The following is a 22,482-nucleotide window of genomic DNA, read 5'->3' on the forward strand; positions in this document are numbered from 1 at the left end:
AAACCATGAAATATCAAATTTATCGCCAGGCCTGGCTTGCATGCCAAATTTGGTGCCTTTTGGGGAACTATCAAATATGGACCAATCAGATGAAGGGGGGGTGCGCTTGTTTCTTCTAGCGTCGCCACGGTAACACTTTTGAAAGAGGAAAGTAATGCGTGTAGTCGCAGGATGGAGACGCACATTTTGATGTATAACACATCTGGGTTCACAATACGGTTCGGGCTGAATTAACTCTCGAAGGAATGGCATATATTGCTCCAAAATTACGCAATTAATTCAGAATGTTCAAAATGGCCGACTTCCTGTTCGGTTTCGGCCATGGCGCCAAGAGACTTTTCTTTTAGTTGCGACATGATACAGGAGTGTACCAATTTTCGTTCATGTACGTCAAATCGTATTATGGGGCTTGAGGCGCAAAGTTTTTTCTGTCTGAACCAACCAGATGAAGGGTGGGCGCGCTTTTTGGCGTCTAGCGCCGCCACGGTAACACTTTTGAAAGAGAAAAGTAATGCGTGTGGTCGCAGGATGGAGACGCACATTTTGATGTATAACACACCTGGGTGCACGTTACGGTTCGGGCTGAATTAACTGCCGAAGGAATGGCATAAATTGCGCCAAAGTGACACGATTAATTCAAAATGGCCGACTTCCTGTTCGGTTTCGGGCATGACGGCAAGAGACTTTTCTTTAAGTTGTGACATGATACAGGTGTGTACCGATTTTCCTGCATGTACGTCAAACCGTATCGTGGGGCTTGAGGCACAAAGTTTTCCGGGGGGCGCTGTTGAGCCATTTTGCCACGCCCATTAATGCAAACCATTAAATATCAAATTTTTCGCCAGGCCTGACTTGGGTGCAAAATTTGGTGACTTTTTGGGCATGTTAAGGGGGGCAAAAAGGCCATCACTTTGTCAGAAGAAAAATAATAATAATAAAAATTCCTGCAAATACAATAGGGCCTTCGCACTGCAAGTGCTCGGGCCCTAATAATAATAATAATAATAATAATAATAATAATAATAATAATAATGTAAGAGGAGATTTATTTTTGTTAAGTTTATTTTGGTAATTCATGGTTCATTATTTTATAAATATATTTCGTATATTCTGATGTAAGTCAGGGACTATACTGTAGTTACACTAGTCAGCATACCTGTTGTGATGTTTTAGATTGTCCCCGTTCTTTTTCACTTACTCACGACCCGAAAAAGGATTAATTTAATCAAGTAAGGCTTAACTCTACACCAGCCTTACAATAATATAAAATATCAAAACTATGACATTATGCTACCCCTGAAATATTGATTTAAAATGGATAAATTGAGGTATATTGATTTAAAATGGATACATTGAGGTATAAGTATGCTGACATTCATCCTGCAATGGCAGTGAGGTGATTAGTATCTTACCTGAATGCATTAAGTGACGGGAGCATTATTTGATAGGATGTTACTGGACTATCAAATTATGCTCCCCCTGAAATATTGATTTAAAATTGATAATATGGGATGTTGAGTATTTGATCCTTCAAAATACACTACCCATGAAATGAATCGCATTACACTTTGTGAACATTATACGATAAAGAGAAAGAAAACCCCAATCCTAGCGCTTTATTTGATATTCATTCAGTCATTCGCCTTTATTTAACCAGGCAGGTCATTAAGAACACATTCTTATTTACAATGACGGACTGGCAAGCGACAAGGATCTATAATGTTCACAAAGTGTAATGCAATTCATGTCATGGGTAGTGTATTTTGAAGGATCAAATACTCAACATCCCATATTATCAATTTAGCGTGGCAAACTGAAAATCGACTATGCGCATGCGCAGAACCAAAGTAGCATTTTTCGGCAGGTAGCAGAAATTGTTAGAACACCGGTACATCAGCTGTGGCTGCACTGAAGAGACAGCAGCTCTATGAGCGGCATCTCCTTCATGGCGAGGTACAGCTTTTACTGGCGGACGGTAGCTTTTTAGAGCAGAGCTGCAAAAGCACCTGGCTCTCTTCTGGCACCAGCTACCGAAACACCTGCCGTCTCCACCCACTTCTTCCATCCATGCCCAGCGCCAGTTCATTTTCAGTCTTTTATCGGCCAAATCATCCTCTACAGGCTTCATGAATGTTTTCTCCATCTTGAAGTCGGTGATACAAGTGTTGGTATTCCGGCAGGTTGAAACACCGCTCTGCTCTGCTGGAGTCAAAGACCCGCCCAGCTCCACTTCTGATTAGCTGGTGTTGGCTTGGTTGAGCCAGAGCTGCTTTCCTCTCATTCCATTGGTAGACGAACTCGGTTGACTCAAACTGACAGCCTATCAACACATCTTTATATGTAAACCGTTAAAGTTATTTATCTTTTCTTTTTTTTTTTAATCAGTCAAACTCCGCACGCCGAGAAAAAAAAAATCCATTCGCCGGAATACTTTAAGCCCTTATCTACAATTCTTATTATTATCTATGAAACAATTGTATTATTCCCTTATTCATTTATTCACACAGCAATTACATCAATAATATAATCTCTCCCATTTATCCTCTTGTGTACATGTGACCAGTACTCGAGTTGAGGGGGGATGAGGGGGGATGGCATCCCCCCCTGAAATCAAAATAAAACTGCCATCCCTTATGTCATTTCATCAATGAATGTGGTATTACTGCTATTTCAACATTTACAGTCATCACCAGAAAAATAACTTGTTATTTGACAATTTTCACCTGTTTCAAGAAATTTTCACTTGAAATAAGTAGAAAAATCTGCCAGTGGGGCAAGATTTATCTTCTCATTACAAGCAAAAAAAAAATCTTGTTCCACTGGCAGATTTTTCTCCTTATTTCAAGTGAAAATCTACTTGAAACAGGTGAAAATTGTTGTTTTTTTCCAGTGATGAGTCTTGTTTTAAGTGTAATGAGATTTTTTTACTAAAATGAGACATTTTAACTAGAAATAAGACAAATATTCTTGTTAAGATTTTGAGTTTTTGCAGTGATCGATTTTACTTATCCTGTGAAGGACAGAGGCATATCGATAAGTTCAGAAAACAGTTTTTTATTGTTGTGTTTTGATGTATTTGATGTAAGCCCAGTGGATATTTAAAGCTTACAGAAGGCTGCATTTAACTGCTGCTATGTCATTCCTGCAGTGTTTCTGCAGGTGTTTTGGTCAGTGCTCTTATTTGTAAAATATTATATTATTTGTAATCAGCACAAATTATCTGTCCCCATATGATAAAATCCACCATCCTCCCTGATTTTTTTTTACAACTCGAGTACTGCATGTGACGTGTTACAGCGTGCGCGCTGCCTGGTTGCCTTGGCAACGGTAAACTACAGCGCTGCTAGCGGAAAAATAACCGTTAGGAGAAAATCAATAAAACACAGAAAATATAAACAACAAAACACTCTAAAATGATATCGTACTCATATATATGTATCACTTGAGTCAGACAAACATTACATCCGACTCCGATTGACAGTTGTAACATTAATTTGACCACAATCCACTCACCGTAACCGGCGAGCTGCTGCCGACTCCCGGTTTAGGAAACCAAACTAGCACAAATACCGCTGACAAAATACACCTTATAATGCGACAGTACACTAAATAAAAAGCTAACAATATTGACAAACTGTAGTAATGCTTATGTAACATTTACCCACCTGAAAGAATCAATAAAAACGGAAATGTGAGTCGGCTGATCGTCAGTGGCTTTTACTGGTCCCAGTTTTAACGGCCAACTGAAGAATTCAGCGCAGCAGCTTTTATACCCCCAGCTGGTCTCGTGCCTTTTATACTCAAAAAAAAAGAAGAACTGCTTAGAATTGAATGGGGTTGTCTGTAAATATGCAATATAAGAGCTATATATAAAATAACATATTTAAGTGAGCAGGCAATTATATATAAAACGGATTTCAGACCTTACGATGCTATGTTGTGGAATAACAAGACCTACAGTTAATAGGAAATCCTTATTCAACATTTGCAAAACATAGAAACTGCTGGAAAATCTATGACTGTAGGATTTTTCACCCTTTACAGATCATTTTTTTTATGTTTGAATGTACCTTTAGGGTAAAAATTGTTTCAATACCAATTTTTTTTTAATCACTACGCTGACTAAAATAAAGTTGCTGCGAATAGCCATACTGACTCTGAAAGTGACATTGACATTGACGTCTTTCCTCTGTATGTCCAAATGACGCACGCAAGCATGTTTGTACGAGTCCTCCCAGAACCCATAGAGATTGTATTGATACACCTGAGACTTAAAAAAAGTGGATACAGGATAGTCTATGGAGGAGACCTTATGTGATTGGGAACCTGGCTGAAATGAAGGGGCGGGACCACTGGTGGCATGTTACATAAGTAGATCAAGCCCAGGAGCAGAGGCCTCCATCTCTTTACCAAGCGCTACATGATGCTTAATGTGGAAAAGGGGAAAAAACGTCTACATGTAAGGTGTATGTGTGTGTTGGAGCTTGGGTGACGGAGATCATGAGGGCCATCTTCCTGTATCTGACATAAACAGCTGATCTTTGTGTGCCTTTGTGGGGGGTCTGTAGGTGGGGAGCAGATGTGTGTTTGTCTACATATGTGCACAGCTATGCAAGCACAGCTGAAGTTGTCTGTGTGTTGAATGCTGGGACAATCTGAGCAGAGAGGCTTTAATAGTGATGGACATGTCAGATGGTTGGTTGTTAGCAAGGATGCACGAATGATCTTGCATTTAAACCAGATTAACACAAGGCAAGGATTGCCCAAGAACACCCGCATCATGTCCCTGGATTTCATAAATGCTCACGTGGACAATACTGGGCTCCCTTTTAGTGCTTGTGCATAATTAAAGCAGTTAAATTGCGGTGAAATTACGCTGATCATCAGCAGGTATACAGACTTCCGAGTGTGAATGACTTAAAACTAACTAAAACTTATAAATAGTCTTACCGAATAAGTCGAGGCTGCTCATTAATAAGAAAAGGATTATAAAACCATTTCCAAAGAATGTGATGCTCAATTTTCTTCAGTGAAAAAGATTATTCACGAGTAGAAAACTTTAAAGACAGCTGCCAGTTGTCCCAGGAGTGGATGAGCCAGCAAATTAAAGTCATGTATTGCTCAGAGAAATACAAAACATCTTCCTGTCTTGCTGAGCATGTTACATTTTGAAGTCCATTGTCACGTTCGGGTTTAGTATGGACCACTGTAGTGTTGTGCCACAGAGGGGGTGCTGGTTCAGTTATCAAAGAGTTATTAATAATTATAATAATTGTCTTCGACAATCAATAATTAATAAAGTAGATTATTTATCAAATTGAATTATCAAAATGAATTAATCCAAACGGGGCAGCACGTGACGTAATCAGGAAAATGATAAATAAACAGCAAAATCAGTCTCAAGGTAACAGTTATTCCTCAGAATAATAGTGAAGGAAGGAGTCCGAGCACAGACCTTTGCAACCAGCAGTTGTGACAAATGTGTATAAAATAAACACAAACAACTTCTCTCATTCAAATTAATCAGAATTTATTTACATGTTATATATTTACATGTTAAAAAAGTGGAGGTCTGATGATAGCTTTTATATAGCTTCTTTTGCTAGAGTATAAACATATAACCCGATGCTCCAGACCATCTCCTAGGATGTGGTAGGTTATAAAAAAATTGTTAAACTTGTTAACTATGGACTACTCAAAAAGATTTGCACTGAAATGCAAGCATGTTCTGAAACTGGTTGCTTGTCATGCCCGCTCCTCCCAGGCTACCATGATCAGCGTCACCACTACAACACACAGCATTCCTCAGTTCTCCACTTCATGGACTGCACCTCTGCCCTCATCACCTTCATCCGTTTCACCTGGTGGCATGCCTACTCATACCCTGCACATTCCTCAGCTCTCTGTGTAGTATTGTTTGGTCCACATGTCTCATGATCGCCAGTCTACACCGACTTATCTGTGTCTCTGCATGCGTCTCTACGCACTGTAGTTTTTGGATTATACCCTACTTTTCCCTACCCTTGTGTGTGCCTGCTATTTTTGGATCCTGACATTGCAGACACAACAGGGTGTTACTTTCCTCAGCGCCAACTTTCTGTAATTCACACAATTCATAAAACAGTCCCTTGTGAAGTGTCCCAAAAATCAGATACGCAGAAATACAAACAGATAATAAATTAATCATTTATCAATATTTAGTCATTATTTATTTTTTATCATTTAATAGATTCAGAGGACTTTACTGATTTCCGGAAGGAAACTGAACTGAAGAACAGGAAGGAAAAAAACAAGCAATAATAGAAAATAATAATAATAACATGGCATTTGTTAATGAAGCTACAGACGGTTGCCTTGTGAACACAAACGCCACAAATGGAAAACGAAACAACTGTGTCGATTTAGCCCCTGAATCAGAACAAAACACACTAACCAACAGGTCTGAAAGCACCCTACAAGTTTCACTATCTCCAGCATGCAGAGCACCAGCCATTTAATTCTGCTTTTCAGCCCGAGTGAGAGCTCGTTCTGCTGAGTTGAGCCTCCTCTCCTCCAGTTTATCGTTGGCAGCAATGTGATGGCGGTCCCTACAGAGGAAAGGTCAGCTTTATACACGCTGGTGAAATAGTACATGTTTGATTAATATTAGTGGGGAGAATCAAAACCTTAAAACACCACAACATTTAATTCTTAATAAAAATAATATTTTGAGACAGCTGTGCACCTTTAGCCACATTTACAAATGTGGTGTCTATGTACAGGAAGTGAAAGTTTATGGATAATTTGGTATCCCATCACATGGCTCTGGTTTTTGTCTCTGACAAATGAAATGCACAACTGTAAAAGTGAAACTGTTGCACTTTGTTGTTGTAGATTTAGATATTCTGGGCTAACCAACAAATACATATATACAACCGATAAACAACCAAAAACAGAGCCAGTCCCAGCAGAATATGAAGAAGCTGGCAGTGTTGTGCACGAACAAGTTCATTTGAACTCGTTCTTTGAACACGTTCATAAGTGTGAGAACGTTGAACTGAAAGCAACATATTTGTAAATAAAGAACTTGAACATGAACTTGTTCATTCTGCAGATCACGAACTGGAATTTGAACTGTTCAGATTATGCGAGTTTCAGCTTCACTGTTTAAATCCAATTATTACAGAATAATCCTCCTTCACATTTAAAATACTCGACAAGACGACGACTTCACACTGCATTACCCACAATGCAGTGCACACACCAGCGTCAGAGTCAGACGGTAAAAGTCCAACCTTTCTGTGCAAATTATGTCCACCTGCAATGAGAAAACAAGTCCGAACGTCTGCCTCGTCAAACCTCACATTTGAAACATCATGTGGAGTTAAAGCATCCATCCAGTGTGAGAAAATATCTGCAAGTCCTTGACAATCAAAAAAAGTCATCAGGAAAGAGGACCCAACAGCCCCAAACGACCCCAGTCCCACTGCTGCACCTTCAGGGGGTTGATTTCCCAGCAACACGTAGACAAACTGATAATGGACTACATTGTTGGAGAATTACAGCCTCTGAGTAAAGTTGAAAAGCCACCAGGTCAATACATGATTGTATACAGTAGTGGTCTCCAACCCTGGTCTTCGGGACCCCCTGTCCTGCATGTTTTAGATGTTTCCTTGCATCATCACACCTGATTCTAATTAAAGGTCATCATCAGCTTGTCATGCAGCTCTGCACAAGTCTGTTAATGACAGTCATCTTTATCAGGGTGCTGAAGAAGGGAAACATCTAAAACATGCAGGACAGGGGGTCTTGAGGACCAGGGTTGAAGACCACTGGTATACAGTGAACAGTTTTAGGATAGGGTGGCGTTTCATTCGTACCTCTCACCTAAAAATATTGAAATGAACTGAATTTGAACTAGTTCAAAGTGAAAATGGTGAACTATGAATGTGAACTGTTTATTTTCAAATTATGTGAACTGAACTTTGAACTAATTCATGAGAAGTATGAACTTCGCAACACTGGAAGCTGGTAAATATCCCATTGTTGCTCCAAAACACTTCCATGCATATGAAAACTGAAGTATAAATTCCTTTCCTTTTAGATATCAGCCTTGAAATCGTCTACCAATTTGAATATCTGCCAAAAACATACTGTATTTGCAACGGTGCACAAAAGCCTGTGAAACTTACTGTAGCTGGCAATGTCAAACATGGTTAAACTCCCAATCCTCTAATTGGCAGGAAGGTCTTAATCCACACTGATGCAGCTTTGATCTCCACACTGCATCCAACCTGAGCAGCAGAGCATGACATTTTTCTGCACCAAAACCCTAAAAACGCTGTTGCACACCAAGTTCTTTAAGAGGTTATGCAATTAATGTTTCCTTGCTGTGCTGCTCCTTGTTCTTGAGTCTAAAATTCAGAGTTTGTCTGTGATCACAAACAGCAGCTGGTTCTCTTCAGTAAGTGGAGATTATTTATATAAACCCACAAGAACAAAATATCTTGTCCACTGATACTTTAATGAACCTTTGTCAGAATTACACATACGGAGCTGTGTAGCCCTCCAGGATGGTCCAGCACTTCAAATATGTAAAAGGCTTCTCAGCTATGGGCAGCTGACTTTCAGATGTTTGTCAAGCTGCTTTGGAAAAAACGTGTGAATGCATTTGTACTCAAGGTCAAATATATTTATAGAGCACAATTAAAAAGAAAGAGGTTTACCAAAGTGCTGTACAATCAGATACAACAGAAATCATAATTCCATCCATCCCATCCATTTTCCGCCGCTTATCTGGAACCGGGTAGCAGGGGGAAGCAGTCTCAACAGGGATGCCCAGACTTCCTTCACCCCAGACACTTCCTCCAGCTCTTCCGGGGGGAGTCCGAGGCATTCCCAGGCCAGCCGAGTGACATAGTCTCTCCAGCATGTCCTGGGTCTTCCCCGGGGCCTCCTCCCGGAGGGACATTACTGGAACATCTCCATTGGGAGGCCTCCGGGAGGATCCGATACAGATGCCCAAGCCACCTCAGCTGACTCCTCTCAATGTGAAGGAGCAGCGGCTCGACTCCGAGCTCCTCCCGAGTGACCGAACTCCTCACCCTATCTCTAAGGGAGCGTCCAGCCACCCTGCGGAGGAAACTAATCTCGCGCTGCTTGTATCTGCGATCTTGTCCGTTCAGTCACTACCCAAAGTTCATGACCATAGGTGAGGGTAGGTGCGTAGATTGACCGGTAAATCGAGAGCTTCGCCTTTCAACTCAGCTCCTTCTTCACCACGACGGTCCGGTACATCGACCGCATAACTGCGGACGCTGCACCGATCCGTCTGGTCTCTTCTCCACCCACCTGGAGAAGCACGCCACCCTTTCCCAGTGGAGAACCATGGCCTCGGTTTTGGAGGTGCTGATTCTCATCCCCGCCGCGTCGCACTCAGCCTCAAACCGCCCCAGCACATGCTGAAGGTCCCGGTCCGATGAAGCCAACAGAACAACATCATCCGCAAAAAGCATAGATGAAATCCTGTGGTTCCCAACCGGAATCCCCTCCGGCCCCTGGCTACGCCACAAATCCCGTCCATAAAAATTATGAACAGGACCGGTGACAAAGGGCAGCCCTGCCGGAGTCCAACATGCACCGGGAACAAGTCTGACCTACTGCCAGCAATGCGAACCAAACTCCTGCTCCGATTATATAGAGACCGGACAGCCCTTAATAGAGGGCCCTGGACTCCATACTCACTCAGCACCCCCCACAGAATGGCACGAGGACACGGTCAAATGCCTTCTCCTGATCCACATAGCACATGTGGACTGGTTGGGCAAATTCGCATGAACCCTCAAGCACCCTGCAGAGGGTGTAGAGCTGCTCCAGATTTCCACGACCGGGACGAAAACCGCATTGTTCCTCCTGAATCCGAGGTTCAACTATCGGCTGTATTCTCCTCTCCAGTACCCTGGCGTAGACTTTCCCGGGGAGGCTGAGAAGTGTGATCCCCTTATAGTTGGAACACATTCTTCGGTCCCTCTTTTTAAAAAGAGGGACCACCACCCCGGTTTGCCACTCCAGTACTGTCCCCTTCCTCCATGCCCTAAAGAGGTAGCATATAAAAAAGAAAGAAAAAACAGAAAATAAAGAAAACAATAAAAAGTCAAATCAATACATATTCATACATTTTATAACATCAAAAAATTCAAACCATGTATAGTTATTATAGTTTGCACCAATAACCATTTTTAATAAATATTCATTTATTTATATTATATATATATATATATATATATGTATACTGTACATATATATATTAGGACTGTCAAACTTAGCGCGTTAATAACGCGTTAACTTAAAGGGGACCTATTATGAAAAACACGTTTTTTCTTGTTTTAACATATATAAAGTGGTCTCCCCTCACCCTGCCAGCACAGGGGAGACAAAATACCATGGAATTCTGCAGGGTCTGCTCCCCCCCCTGACTGAGTCTTCCAGTGTCACGTGACCTTTTTTTGAGCCATTCTGAATCTGCGCCTATGGTGACGTCACCATAGGCGCTCATTTCCATAGGTTCGGCCTCCGCTGCTGAAACCACGCCCACAACCAGCTCTCTCCGCTGCTGGAGCGGTCCATCCTTCAGTCAGTCGGACGCGGCGCCGCGGCGGAGCGGATCCGGGTTAAATCATCCAGGTTCCCGGGTGGTTTGGGAGCTGGGTCCTCGGGGGTCTGTCCCAGGCTGGACCAGCTTCACTCTCCGAGATTTTCAGGCAAATGTATTGGTTTGATCCCCGGTAACGGGCGATGCGCCGCGGATGCGCTCCGGAGCCGATTTGTGCGCCCGCCGTGCGGTTGCGGCGCCCGTCGCGCAGCATCCGCCGGGTAGATCCGGCTGAAATTCCGCTGGTCGGTCCCTGGGAGTCCCTGCTACCAGTCCAGACGGGTTCCTGCGGTCCCGGCCGGTCGGAACCGGTCAGATTCCCCCGTTAAAGCCGCGGTGATGCGCACTGCTCCAGCAGCGCTGCTCCCGGGCGCCCAGCGTGGCTCCGGGGCCAGCGTTCAGCATCCGCCGGGTAGATCCGGCTTAAATAGTGCATAAATGTTATTTATATACAACTCATATTTTATTTTTTTAACAATAAAGTTTCCATTTGTGAAAATTCAGTGTTTTATTTATTTACAGGCTCGGGCTGCTCTGGCGGAGCGAGGTTTATGCTCCTCCTCTGCTACACATCATTCAGGGAGCCAATCAGCACAGAGCCTCATTATCATACCCCCCCCTTCCCTAAGAATGAGGCGCAGAAAAAGAGGTTAGAAGCGGTAAAACTAGTGACAGGGCCCACAGGCTGGATTTATGATTTATGTAGAAAAAACAAGCATGTGCACTTTATTTGTTTGTGATTTATTTTTTGCATCCCCCTGTTTTGATCCCATTTAGGGAAAGGGGATATTATTTCAACCTTTTATTTTCCTCCATATGAGGTTAGAAATAATAATCCACCTTTTCCTCCATATGAAGTGACATAATTATGTCACAAACATTGTTTGTGACCATATGCAACACAAACAATGTTTGTGATGCATATGGTTCATTGTTTTATATTGAGCTGCTTAAACAAAACAAGGAATCTTAAGTGAGTCTTTACAAGTGTAAAGTTGGGGACTACATTGTGTTTGTATTTATGAAGGAATGTTACATTCAGGTCAAAAGCTTTTTTTGTGGAAAGTTGAATAAACATTGGCATAAAGCAGCATATTTGCCCTTTCTCATGTTGAAAATAGTATTAAAAACATTATAAAAATACCTAAAAGGTCATTTAGAACAGCAAAAAATGTGTGAATAAATGTGCAATTAATATGCGATTAATCGCAAGTTAACTACAGAAAACACTCGATTAATCGCGATTAAAAAAAATTAATCGTTTGACAGCCTTAATAAATATATATATATATATATATATATATATATATATATATATATATATATATATATATATATATATATATATATATTTACACCCATACCAATATACTATCTACATTATTTATTTATTTATTCAATAATAATTAAAGAAGTTTTATATATATCTATTCTGTAGATGTTTCTTTACACAATTTGAATTATTTTATGTTACTTACGGATACTTTGCTTAAAGATGGTGGTTGGATGAATCAATGTTTGAAATTCTTCTTGGAAACAATGGACTGCAGAGGAGAAGATCCATCCAGCTTGTTATCAGCGCTTAGTTCAAAAGTTCAAAGGCATCTCTGATTATATACATCAGTGTCTATGGTGTGGGCAGCTTCCACATCTGGAAACGCTCCATCAATGCTGAAAAGTACATACCGGTTTTAGAGGAACATCTGCTCCCAGCCAGACGATGTCTCTTCCGGAAAAGGGCTTGCATGATTTAGAGGGATAATGCTATATCCATCACAACACCATGGCTTCACATAGGAAGAGTGGGAATGCTGAAGTGGCCCGTCTGCAGTCCAGACCTTTCACCAGTGAAAAACATTTGGAGCATAATGAAACAGAAAATCCGGCAAAAAAGACCCAGGAGTGGTGAGCAGCTAGAATCCTGCTACATTCCTCTCCTAAAACTCCAGCAACTGTTCTCCTCACTTCCCAGATGTTTACAGACACATGTTGACAGAAGAGGAGATGCTACACAATGGTCAACATCACGCTGTTCTAACTTTTTGAGATGTGTTGCTGCCATCAAATTAAAAATGAGTTAATATTTTGTTTCATATAGTGTCTGTTTCAAAATCTTGTTGTTTATGACCTATTGGAAATAAAATATGGGTTATGAGATTTGCATATCCTTGCATTCTGTTTTTACTTACATTTCAAAGTTTATTTCAAAGTTTATTTAGACGGGACAACGCATATTAATGTACACTACATTAAGCAGTGTAAATACACCGGGTTTAGCAGAAAATGCTAGTTTCCACCCGCAGTCCCCACAAACAGCCAGACACACTCACACTCGCACCTACGGGCAATTTAGAATAATCAATTTACCTAGCATTTCACACAGCGTCCCAACTTTCTGGGAATTGCAGTGGTACAACAAAAAGACCAAGGGTTGTTGACCATCTCCAAATCAGAATCAAATTTATTGTCCAGGTGTGAACACACAAAAAAGGAATTTGTCTTCCGTTATCTTGTCATCTGTATACGGATGATAAAAAGAAGAAATTAAATTAAAACAGTAAGGTCTTAATTTGATAAACTATGATATACAAGACACTGTGTAAAAGTAATAGTCCAAAAAAAGCACTGCAAGTTGACACCATACATACTGGTGCTTTCCAGAGACCAGAACATGACCAGAACTAGTTATTACATAAACATAAACATAAACACTGGCAGGTAAAAACTCCCCTAGTTGGAGAAAAACCTTAAGCCAAAAAGTGGCAAGAAAAACTCCCCTTTAGGAGGGAAGAAACCTGGACCAGGACCTGGATCATGAGGGACAGACACAGCACAAACCAAACCTGACACGTCCCGTTTTCCAGCTTCTCAGCAGTGTCCCCCCTATGGCCTTTTCCACTAGTACCTACTCAGCCCGTCTCGACTCGACTCGCCTTGCCCTCATTTCTTTTCAATACCCAGATCAGAAATAGGAGGGTTGGAGAGAAGCTGCTGTGACGTATTTGATTGTGTGATATAAACGAAGAAGACAACAACACTAAAGATGTAGAACCTGGAGGAGATGATATATGTGCTGCTGGGTCTGTGGCTTGTGTTCAATAAGCAAGTTAAAAAAATGAGAGTGAAAGAAGCTTCAATTGGCCACCCTTTTGAATTTTTTCAGTTTGTCTCGGCGCTGTTGAAAAGTCAGCTGGGAGCCGCAAGCAGCTATGAAGTGACAGAGCTCCTGGTGGATCTGGTCGTTCCTTATCGCCCGTCTAGATCCCCTTTTTAATTCTCTCCTCAGCCACCAGGTCTATGAACATCTGCATCTCAGAGTTGGATCAGAAACAGACTTTTGCGCTGCCATTGCCTGTTGAATAAAATGAACAAAAAGCCGCGAGTCGCTCTTTTGCTGATTTCCGCCTCCTAACTCAGACGTCTGACTCCAAACCCCCGACCAATCGGTGGCCTGTAGTGTGATGACGCCATTACACTCACCGGCCACTTTATTAGCTACACCCTCCTAGTACCGGGTTGGATCCCCTTTTGCCTTTAGAACTGCCTTAATCCTTCATGGCATAGATTCAGCAAGGTTCTGGAAACATTCTTCAGAGGGTTTGGTCCATATTGACATTATAGCATAAGCTAACTGTGTTCATAAAGGGATGGACATGGTCACAGGGGTGATAGCGCTCCGGCGTCACGCCAGATTTCTGGCATACCGAGGTGTTTGCGAGAAAAAAATAAATAAAATCAGGTTTGCCGTTCGCGTAGATCCGAGAGACGCTTTCACTCAAAACCACACCAGTAGCCATACTTAAGCCAATCGGTAATAGTGCAGGGGGTGGTCTTGGGTTTTGGCCAATCAGATTGATTCGAGCCTCGCGTCACCAGGCTCCAGGCTGTTAACCGAAATCACCAAAATAAATGTGTTCACCAACATAAAACGTATAAAATAGACATTAACTTTGTAATACAATAAAAGCAAACGGTCAACTTAATGGCTCTTGGACTTCCTGTAAATTATATTCTTTAAATGAAGAGTTTCACCGTATTTTATTAGGTTGGTGTTTTATTTCGACTGACTCTCTCTCGCCCTGGATCTGTTTCCTACCAAAACAGCGAGTCAACGGCCTCAGACCATTCAGCAGTCACTTCACATGCGGTTGTGTTTGTGTGTGTTTGGCAGCGTGGAGGCATGTAGTGCAATTTTATGAAGCCAGAGGAAGACACCAAAGTTGTCGAGAAAGATATTAAAAACAAATGGCGTTGGTCTTGGATTGAGGAGGTAGGCAGAGACGGAAAGCCTTTTGGGAGCTGGTGCCAGAAACTTCGCCAACCAGGAGCATGTTTCTGCACTTTGTGCGCAAAGAAAATATTATATGGAACTAGTGGGAAAAAAGTGCTGCCACGGCACGAGTTAGACGCTAGTCACCAAGCAGCTTCACGAGCAATTAAACACACCTCACGTTTGCCGGGGGCATCAGCCACAGCAGATATCCAACCCTCAATGACAGATCGCATTGCTGATTTAAAAATTTGGCTGTGCTCCTTTATTGCCGAGAATGATCTGTCGTTTACGATCACTCGTCCACTCGTCACGCTGTGCAAGAAATTAGCGGAGGATAAACTTGCCCTTACACATCTGTCTGTCTCGAGGCAGCATGCAGGCTATCTTATTACACACGGCATCTCACCAGAATTTAAAAGAAACCTGTCTGACAAGCTTAAATATAACATGTTTTCACTCAACATTGATGAGGCCACGGACAAAAACATGGATAAAATTCTAAATGTACTTGTCCGATTTTATGACGAGGATGCAGGCAGGGTGACAACACAGCACCTTGCCAGCAAAGAGGTCAATGTTGCAACTGCCTCAGCACCTATGGTGCAATTTAATGATGTTCTGCAAGCATATAGGCTGGAATGGAGACAAGTCATTAGCATTCTTTTGGACAATTGTGCTGTGATGAGGGGAAAAAAATCTGGTCTTGAAACGTTAGCAAGGATAGAGAACCCCAATCTCCTGGATATATCAGGAGACACTGTTCACATGGTGTCAAATACTGCTAAGGCCCTCATGAAACCGTTTGGCTCAGAAGTGGAAGATCTTTGCTCTGATATTTATTATGATATAGAGAAGGCACCTAAACAGAAGGAGATTTTTGCACAGTTTCAAAGTTTACTCCATCTCCCACCCAAGAGCTTGATAAGGCCCATCAGCAATTTATCCAAATGCTGGAGGTGTGCAACAGAACAAACGAGCTCCTGGATGTGCTCGTGGTGCACTACAATCATGTGCTGGACCCAAATGAGGAGCACAAATACAGGTAATGCAAAATGCAAACATTTTAATAATACATTTCGTGTCTTGCTTGTTTTAGTTTTAGTCCTTGAGGCATGTAGGCCTAATGATGCCCCATATTGTACACAAGTTTAGAATGGTTATGTGTTATTCTGGAAGTAGAAAATTAGCAGCATATTAAGGTGTGTATACATTTATTTACATAGACGTTTATGTGTGTGTGCTACAGAAGGCTTCTGTATCAAGTTTTTGAGAGACATGAGCTCTCAGTTGAGGAAAAGGCCAGGATACGTGTCATTCAGCAAGAGCAGGCAGCAGCAGTGTCAACACAAGTTAACCAAGAGAGAAAGGCACGAATCTCTGTGCTCCTTACAGAGTTTCAAAGAATGAAAGGTCATGCTCGACCTCTTCAGAGGTATGTTATGACTAGGCAAACACATTGTAACTTAAATTTAAGATTAAAAATAACACTTTAGGCTAATAAGTGGTTGCAGTGGCAATTCCACTGCTAATTCTTGCTAATGACCTTCATTGTATACATGATACAAATTAAACAGTCAGTTTACAACAATAATCAAATGAATGAGAATAACATCAACTGTGGTATACTATAATACTGTGAAGAACTGTGTAACAAGGTAACAATGCCCTTACTCAGATGTCTACTACTACTACTACTACTCTTACGTAGATGAGTGATTTACTGCCACCTAGTGGTTCATTTTGTGCAATCATAAGATGCCGACAGATTCTCGTAGGTTGTACGAAAATATATATCATATATCAAAAAGTTTTTTCTTTTGTTGAGCAGTATGACTAGTATTTTTAATAAAACCTCCCTATTAATATTTAGTTAAAATTCAGCTGTCTTTAGTTATATATTTGTATTTTAATGCAGAATCATACTTGTATTAAGTTACTTCCCAATGATTTTTAATGACTCATTATTATTATTATTAATAATAATAATAATAATAATAATAATAATAATAATAATAATAATAATAATAATAATAATAATAATAATAATAATAATAATTGTTGTCTTTTATATTTGCAGGGGTCCTTCCAACATTTCCGCTATTTGCCAAAAAGCTTCAGCATGAAAAGCCTATGGTGCATTTGCTGCACATGGAAATGGTGGCCCTTGTAAGACAGCTCCTGGGCAAATTTATGCGACCAAATGCTGTCCCACTGAGTCACAAGGAGATTGTCAAGGTTGATGTACGGAGAAGGGATCTGCAACTGCCAAACAAGAGGCTCTCTGTTGGGAAGTTTTGCTACATAGCCATGAACAAAGCCCGTGTGGAGGGAATGATATGGGTTGATCGTATCTATGTCTCTCTAAGAGAAGGACATATATGAGGTCAGCGGAGTTTCTGCTAAAAAACCTTCCCCTGGACAACATCATACTCTCATCACTCTCTGCTCTGACTCCAGCTTTAATGCAATCTGATGGTGTCATTGGAGCTTTTACTGCTTTAGGAGAAGCCTTGCCAAATGTTGTCCCTCTGGAAGAAATTGGTCAGCTGGTAGAGGAATGCCGGGCCTACCAGCTGGATGGCGACATGCTCCTTCATGGACAGAGCTACAATGAAGGCGATTGTCGAGTGGACGTAGACTGGTGGAGCCATGTTGCCTCCTTGAAAACAGCAGAGAGAGATGTGAGGTATCCAACCTTATGCAAGCTAGTTAAAGCTCTTCTGTCCATTTTCACAGGCCCCTTGGTAGAAGGTTCATTTAATTTGACGAATGATATCCTTGAAGATGACAGGTGCTCCATGAATGTGGAAACTTATGAGAGCCTTGCAGTAATCAAGTCCACACTTAAAGCCAGGGACCAGACAGCCTCAACTATGGCCATTGACCAGCCTCTGAGGCGAGCCTGCCTTTCATCATTTCAAAACTACCAATTACATTTACAGAAAAAGAAAGAGACTGAACAGGCACTAAGACAGAAAAGGCTGAGTGAGGCAGCAAGGATGCAGTCCTCAAAAGAGGCAAACAAACAGGTTCAACAGGCCCCGAAAAATCAAAAGGCCAGCAAAATCCTCCTCTGTGCCAGCCTCTACCTCATCAACACAAGTCGCCACCTCCTCTGGTCAACAGGCCCTGAAAAAGAAATGGCCAGCAAAATCCTCCTCTGTGCCAGCATCTACCTCATCAACACAAGTAGCCACCTCCTCTGGTCAACAGGCCCCGAAAAACAAATGGCCACCCAAACTCTCCTCTCTCCCAGTCTCTAACTCGTTTTCACAAGCCACCAAGACACTGGACACACCCTCATCTTCTCCAGCCATCATCTCTGGACGAGCCAGATGTCCTCCATTTGCCACAGCCCCCTCTTCACTACACAACCAACATCTTTTTGCACCAGCTTCCCTAACCTCAGCAACAGCCACCACCTCCTCAGCAACAGCCACCACGTCCTCAGCAACAGCCACCACGTCCTCAGCAACAGCCACCACCTCCTCAGCAACAGCCACCACGTCCTCAGCAACAGCCACCACCTCCTCAGCAACAGCCACCACGTCCTCAGCAACAGCCACCACGTCCTCAGCAACAGCCACCATGTCCTCAGCAACAGCCACCACGTCCTCAGCAACAGCCACCACGTCCTCAGCAACAGCCACCACGTCCTCAGCAACAGCCACCACGTCCTCAGCCTATTTATTTCCATGTACCTTAGCGTTTCATGGTCTGAACTTGGTCTGAACTTGTTGGAACATTTACTCTTTGGAATATTGCCAACTGCCTTGACCATCTTCTACATATTGGTTATCTTTTTTAACGTAGAAGAATTAACTCCAAATTATTGGTTTTACCTTAACGTGTGTTTTGGAAGATAGTTCACTCTATTAACACCCACTTCAGTTCTCCAGACTAGGCTGACATCTATTCATCAACCTGACAAAAATATGAGACTGACTGACAAAAATATCTCACTATGAAAATGATTTTTAATTGATAATTAATATTATTATTAATACGATTTATCAATTTAAATTGTCAAAAAGACCACACTGATCATCAGGGCTGAATGTTTCTAATGGCATTATAATGATTATGGAAAGCACTTAACAGTGGTACTCTCTTTTAATGGTAATGTATTGGAGACACGGCCTCTTGACCATCAGTGATGTTTATGAACCAATTTTTTATTGTTTATTGATTCCTCATTGGCTTCATGTTTAATGGTTGGCTCCATTGATTCTTCTTCTACAACCACTTCATCTTCTTCAGGGTCACGAGGGTATGACATGTTTCTGCTAAAATGCTCTTTTTGATTATTACTGAACATGGCCCTGGGCATTAATGCTCCAATTTCATCACATCTGTCCACACGTCTCTGTTCCAAAAGTCTTGCTCTTGGTTCAGATCCTGTTTTGTGGCTCAATCGCGTTTCCGTGTTAATTTTCTTCTATATCTTTTATAAAGACCTGTACACATGCAGATGATCCATTCATCATTCATTCATGTTAGTGTTGTCAATTTTCTTCTTACTTTTTGGTTTTTGGTAAATAATAAAAATGGTATGGATAAACATATGTTAATGTTGGTCTGAGGTTGTATTTTTATCAGAGGAACCACTTATAGTTATAAAGGGGTAGGAACTAGGAAAAAGTGTATACTTCTTCCTACTCCTTTTTCGAACCTATGTGCATATGAAGATGTTACTGTTTATTTTTATTTTTATTTTTTTATATACATGTTCGAAATAAATTCATTCATTCATTCATGTTTTTTAAAACAAAAAAAAACAAGGTTAATAGAGGGGGTACCCACTTTTCCACAACAACGACCTACAAGACACTCACACAGAAATTTGTGCAAAGCAAATGCAGACAGGAACATCAGAATCATAAAAATCTAAAAAGATGTAAACTGATTGTGTGTGTAGGGGGAAAGGTTCTGTTATTTGTGGAAAAAGTAAAAAAAAAAAAAGTAAAAAAAAAAAAAAAAAAAAAACTATCCAAACATCTAGAGATCATAAGCAGCCTGCCCCCACACAGTGCAGTCTGGTGTAAAAAGTGAGTATGTCACGGATATAGTGACATAAATTACAACAACACACATCCTGTTTACAAAAAGCGCCAGGTCCAGGCTGTCTGCAAAATATATCCTGCATTGTTCAAAAAGCCTGCTCAATTACGAGTGCTGTTAAGCTTACTTAAAAGTCTGAGACAGAGATAGAGTTAGGATAACTACAGATAGATAGTTAGAATAACTACAGTTAGAGAATTACAATAACTACTGTTTATTGTCCCCCCCAACTATGAAATGGGATTTTCGCCCCTGACTGACTACCTGACAATCAGAGCACAGTTTGTGAGACTGAATGGTTGTGTGTCTGAGCAAGTGGTTAGCAGCACAGGAGCACCACAGGGGACTGTACTCTCACCACTCCTCTTCATACTGTACACCTCAGACCTCCAGTACAAGGGGGAGTCCTGTCATCTGCAGAAATACTCAGATTACTCTGCAGGTGTGCGGTGAATCAGTGATGGACAAGAGACTGAGTAAAGAGGACTGGTGGACTGTTTTATGGCATGGTGTGAGAACAATCATCTCATCTTGAATGTTAACAATACAAAGGAGATGATTATGGATTTTAGCACAACCAGGATTAAGTGGAAGAGTTTTTCCATCATGGAAGAAAAAGTGGAGGTGGTGGAGGAGTATAAATACCTTGGTGTTCACCTGGACAGCAGACTGAAGATACAACACTGATCCTGTTTATAAGAAATTAAATACTTTATCAAGTTCTGAATGGGAAGTTAATGTCCCTTCTAGGCTTAATTAAGCATTTTTAGTATCTGAATGGATTTAGAAGAAAATGAAATAGAAAACAGATTTCTCATTGTAGGTCAACTGTAGTGGAACTTTCTAATTGCTTCTATCAGACATGATATGATATGATATGATATATTATATTGTGGTGCAGAAGCATTTCATGCATGTACTCTACTAGGATGTATATTTCCTAAAAACATAACAATGAAAAGTCTTCCTGCCTGCTGCGCCTGTTACATCTCTTAATAGGAGGAAATGGCTTGTGGCGAGGAGAGGATCCAGTCCTTCTGTGGGAGTTTAATTCAATCACAGCTCCGGTCAAAAATGAATTAAAACTCTCATTAAGCCCCTCTCCTGTGTTTCAGAGTCTAAGCTGGCTGCTAATGCTCACAAGTAGAGATTTGGGTGTTTTATAGGCAGCTTTGCAGCTCTATGAGTCAGCCATCAGTCACCAGCTTCATCTTTTTTTCATTTTAATATGCAAGTGCTCACCCACGCAGCGCACACTATGAGCCTGGATACAGAGGATCCAAACAGACACTAGGACCTGGTAATGTTCAACTTGTGCAAGTCATATCGAACCGAGAGCCTGCACGGACTTCATGTTTCACTGAACACAATGAGGATAATTCACTGCAGTCGACATTACAGGTCCATTGACCTTTCACTCAGTGTAACTAACCACTTTGGGCTGTGGCCATTTATCACACGGAGCACAGCAGTGTAAAGTACTGTTTTATGTCAGGAGGAGGAAGAGTAACCTTCATGTTATAACCACACAGGAAAACATCTGTGCCTTTAGCCACTTTGGTGTCTCTGCTGTGGGAACAATTCCACCTTACGTTGTCGCTTCCATTATCACCGCAGTCATGCTGATACATCTATTGCTAGGACACAATGGCATTCTCTGTTCTTGGACTCAAATTAACGTGCTGTTGTTAAAGAAATGGAAGCAAATTTACTCAGATACATTTTGCAAGACATTTCCATTGTCTACAACTCGAAGTAAAATAATCTAATGTGAACAGAAGACTTATGCAGTCTGTAAAGCTTAAAGAAAACACGCTACCCCCACCCCAGTGTATTTTTTTATTTTTAATTAACTGGCAGTAAGCTTTTATACACGGCTAAAACGGCCCCCACCTCCCCCAAATCCCTGCATAGAGCCTTTAAACATGAGACACGAGCTCCCCCTACTGGTCCACAAACAGAACGCGTGCTCCCTTCAGGGACCAGACTCGGAAATCTGCAAAGGCACAGTGTTAGTGCGTGTGGATCCACTGAAATCAGGCTCAGGATGCAGGTAGGTAAACCTTAGCACAAACCTGCCTACCTGCTCACTAACACAAAACACAGAGAATCACATAGAAAACACGCTAAATGACCCCAAAGACAAAAAATACCCAACCACAAAAAGAGAAAAAAACAGCCTCAGTGAGAGAAAACATCACTATCAAATACAAAAAGGCAACTGCTCAAAACTCATATGTTAGTATTTCATGTAGTTAAACTTAGATAAGACTGAGGTTGCTGTGTTTGAAGCCGAACTGACTGACTGTTACTCGGCCATCTTGTACTTCTGTGAGGAACCTTGGAGTTAATTTTGACCTATATTTGTCATTTAAACACATAAAAACACACACACCAAGTATCTTTCAATTTTTTAATACAGTAAAATAAGGAATATAATTTATCAAAGTGATTCAGACAAACTACACTAAGCGTGTGTTTCTTCAGGAGTGCAGTGCTGCAATTCCTCATTAATGTT

Source organism: Cololabis saira, chromosome 15, assembly GCF_033807715.1.
Source record: "Cololabis saira isolate AMF1-May2022 chromosome 15, fColSai1.1, whole genome shotgun sequence".
In the NCBI taxonomy this organism is placed as follows: domain Eukaryota; kingdom Metazoa; phylum Chordata; class Actinopteri; order Beloniformes; family Belonidae; genus Cololabis; species Cololabis saira.